Here is a 4,674-nt window from a genome sequence, read left to right as displayed (position 1 = left end):
AGAACTGTAGATGAGAAGAAAGAAAGAAAGAAAGAAAGGAAGGAAGGAAGGAAGGAAGGAAGGAAGGAAGGAAGGAAGGAAGGAAGGAAGGAAGAAAGAAAGAAAGGAAAAAAGAAGCAATTTTGCCTCTTCTTATTGTAGCAAAATGAGTTTTTTTGTGTTTTCTTTTTTTAATTAGCATGGATAAAATGGGTAACAATGAATAATCCTGTAGAAAATATCAGATAAAGCCATGTGAGACCGTTGAGGATCAGGAGGAAAACAAGAATTAACAGAAACTAAGCAGGTACAGTGAAAAGGACATCTACTACGGCACAATTGCAGTTCTGTGACAATGTGAGTGCTAGAGCTTTAATTTGTACAGAAGCTATTTTACTCTCCTTTCAGGCATTAAGTATTAGGACTCCCAGTTGTCTTTCAGCCTGAACTTCCTTGATTTATCCTGTCTAGTTTCCTCTCCCCAAAGTCATCCCGCAAGAACTAACTTCATATATCTACCATTGCTCTTGGGTAAAGACCCCCCTCCAGTCTCCACAGCTTGTTCTGCTCTTGCTCAGCTTCCAACTTTTTCCCGTTGAACTCTGAGACACTCTTGATTAGTTTTAGCTTCAAAACACTGATACCAACCTGTCCTCTTCCTGAACAAGTGTTGCTTTAAAAAGAACCAAGATGTTCAAAAACAATTCTCAAAATAAAATCCTGATTTATGATGTTTATTCTCATTTTACTACAGATAATTTAAGAATGCAAGAATTTTATTGCACTCTGAAAATCCCCAGAATTCCAAAAGATGAGTTATAATTGGATGGCATAGTTGTCTGTACAACAGTACCAAATTAGCCATTGCTTATTTAAGACTACCTTTTTTCCTCCCCACTCCTAAAACTCCATGCAACCCTCTCGCTTGGTTTGAAGCTAACAATATAACATATTTCTAAGTCTCTCAACACTGCCAACAAAGCCTAAAGCCTACAAATTGTCCCATAAGCAGCTATTTACAAAATGAAAATTATTTATTGGCTTCAAATCTATATTGAAAAGGCCTTGGAGGGTAGGGCTGCTGTACATGATGAAGGATAAGTTCTACAGATAGAACACATTTTACTTTGAAGCTTCAGATCCAAAGAGCATAAATCCCCACATGTGGTATGGAAGGCAAATCTTTCCATTTTGGAATTGATTTTGCACTATACAGCTCAATGCTGTTCTTAAAGAGAAATGATTTTCTCGCAAAGCACATACATAATGACTCTTGAAATGTCACACTTAAAAAAGTAGTTACAATTACTCGACGCATTTAAAAATTTCAGTAGTCAAATGTCCTACATACTGCCAAGATGTAATCTGAAATGTAAAAGTTTCACCACAAAATTTTTACTTTTTGTGTATCCACTAGACTGATGATAAAAGATTTTAAAGAAGACTGATTTTAGAATTTTGGTCCATGTACATAAACTCTCCCACAGTCTCCTTTTTATCATTTGGGTGTGAAATTAGTACTCTGTATGCATACAATGGTAGAGTTAAAAGAATTCACATATGCACGATCTTTAGAGACATACCTGGTACATATGAGATAGAAGAAATATGAATATTTTTATTATACGGATATAAGCAGGAAGTATGAAAATGCATGTGCATATGTAAATTTCATGCAAATAAGCCTATTCAAGAACTACCAAACATCTATGGACAAAATTATATATACACCATTGAAATCTGTTCTTAAATATACATTTCTCAGCATATAAAGTATTATGAGGAAATAATATTCAGGACCTTGTGGGTGTTAGTTATTTGAGAGAAGAAAATTATATTATTCAATATGCTCTAAAATAGAAGTCATAATAAAGGGAAAACAGCTATTATAATGTGTTTCAGTAAGGGCATGTTTTGTTTAAGTTGAATAAGAGCTATTTAAAACTTTAAAGTGTGAAATTACTCTTGGCCTTTGAAGTGGTAGTTTAATGTAAATGTAAGAATTAAAAGGTGACTAGCCATGTATTACTTTTTCACATTTGTCAGCTTAATCCAGCCGGGTAGTTTAGAAATTCTGTCACAGATGTCTGAAATTGTTAAAATTAGCATGTTTTATCTGCAGAATGCAGAATGTTCATTTACATAAAATTGGTTCATTTCTAACACAATGTAGCTATAAAAATATGTTTTTATAAAATACATTGAAGGTAGTTGAAACACTTTGTGGGAGAAATTGTTTGAGAGAAAACATAGTGGCATGTCTAATGAATTTCCAGGATTTTTCCCAGGCCAGATGTCCATTCTCTTAGTTGTACAAGGACACTAAACCTGAACCCTTGTTTGAAGTAAAATGTTACCATTGTTATAACAATGTATTGAAATATGAAAGTTTATTAGCAACTAAATATTCATATAAGCTACATGTACTATAAAATTGTAGATGAATCATCTCCAACAGTGCAGTGAGCTCTGGATAAGCCGCTTTCGTTGCAGGTCATCTTGAACAGTTTTACATTTAAGAATTCTAACAAGTCAGACACTTTAAAACTCCAGCTCTATTTATACATTTTGATAAAAATCATCAGGGTAAAAACTACTAAGAATATAATAAATCTATAAGTAGAAGGGAAATCAGGCAAAGGAAATTGGCATTGATCGAGGAAACAGAGTTGATTTCAATCTAAAACTTGACAGAATTTCATTTTAACTATATACACTTGCAGAAATAAAATCTGTTTACAAATGTTTGGTTTTCTTTTTAAAATCAGAATCTACAGTCAGACACATATGTAAAATTTTCATTCTCTATTGAATATGCATGAAGGGAAGGAAACTTACCCATCAGGGTAAAGCCTAACAACCGAACTGTCATTTATACCTACGGTGAGAGGAAAAATCAGTTTTCTCCAGTAGAGTGGGTCTGCGTATATCAACCACTGAATATATCAGCCACTACAGACAGGCCTCACAAGCAGGAGTGCTTGACTAACATTTAATGGACAACCTAGATTTGTTTGTTTATTTGTTTTTAATCTTTTTATTTAGTTAGCAGTTTAGTGGGTGTGAGTGAAGGGGAATGTAGTTTTATTTTATTTTCTTGGTTTAGGCAGATTTTGTTGTTGTTTGGTGGGGGGTTTCTTTGAAGAAAAAATCCAAGTGTGCTAGATAGATAGAGAGAGAGATCAGGAAGGACATGGGGAAGAATAAGACATAATCAAAATATATTTAAAATTAAAGGTTGTTTTAAAAAAGAGCATGTATGACTAAAGGACTATATTTATTGTTATAAGAAAAGAATATCAGTGAAATAAAAAAAAAAGCTTAAGTAGTAGACAGAAGACACTCTCCTATTAATGCATTATTTTCCCCTGTGGTAATACTTGATGGAACAGCCGACACTTCTTTTTCAGCAGTGTGAACAGGCATGATTTGAGTAGTTTTGCCAGACCAGTGTCATTTGAATCACACCTTAAAAAGTATGAATGTCTAGGTCAGAAAGGGTGTGAATCTGAATGGGACACAGACACAGACACACACACACACACACACAAATGCATGCATACACTTTCATCCAGGTTTCCCACACTGTCATGAGAATTAATTTCAGGTATTTATATGAAATTTATTTATTACTTATATCCATTTAAACATAATGCCAAACTACTATCTCTCTAACATAATTCCTTTTAGTTTTTAGATATTTTCTTTATTTATATTTCAAATGCTATCCTGGAAGTTCTCTACACCCTCCCCCCAACCATGCTTCCCTACCCACCCAATCCCACTTCTTGGCCCTGATGTTCCCCTGTACTGGGCATATAAAGATTGCAAGACCTAGGGGCTTCTCTTCCCAATGATGACTGACTAGGCCATCTTATGCTACATAAGCAGCTAGAGACACCAGCTCTGGGGTGTACTGGTTAGTTCATATTGTTGTTTTACCTATAGGGTTGCAGACCACTCCAGTTCCTTGGGTATTTTCTCTAGCTCCTACATTGGAGGCCCTGTGTTTCATCCTATAGATGACTGTGAGCACCCACTTCTGTATTTGCTAAGCACTGGCATAGCCTCATATGAAAGAGCTATATCTGGGTCCTTTCAGCAAAATCTTGCTGGCATATGCAATAGTGTCTGGGTTTTTGTGGCTGGTTATGGGATGGAACCCTGGATATGGCAGTCTCTGGATAGTCCATCCTTTCATCTTATGTCCAAACTTTGTCTCTGTAACTCCTTTCATGGGTATTTTGTTCCTATTCTAAGGAGGAATGAAGTATCCACATGTTGGTCTTCCTTCTTGATTTTATTCTGTTTGCAAATTGTATCTTGGGTATTCTAAGTTTCTGGGCTAATATCCCCTTATCAGTGAGTACATATCTAGTGACTTATTTTGTGATTGGGTTACCTCACTAAGGATGATATCCTCCAGATCCATCCATTTGCCCAAAAATTTCATAAATTCATTGTTTTTAATAGGTGAGTAGTACTCCATTGTGTAAATGTACCACAATTTCTGTATCCCTTCCTCTGTTGAGGGACATCTGGGATCTTTCCAGCTTTTGGCTTTTATAAATAAGGTTGCTATGAACATGGTGGAGCATGTGTCCAAATTACCAGTTGGAATATATTCTGGGTACATGCCCAGGAGTGGTATTGTCTGATCCTCCGGTAGTACTATGTCCAATTTTCTGAGGAACC

This window comes from Mus caroli, chromosome 3, assembly GCF_900094665.2.
Source record: "Mus caroli chromosome 3, CAROLI_EIJ_v1.1, whole genome shotgun sequence".
NCBI classification, from domain to species: Eukaryota; Metazoa; Chordata; class Mammalia; order Rodentia; family Muridae; genus Mus; species Mus caroli.
This window is presented reverse-complemented; position numbering follows the sequence as displayed.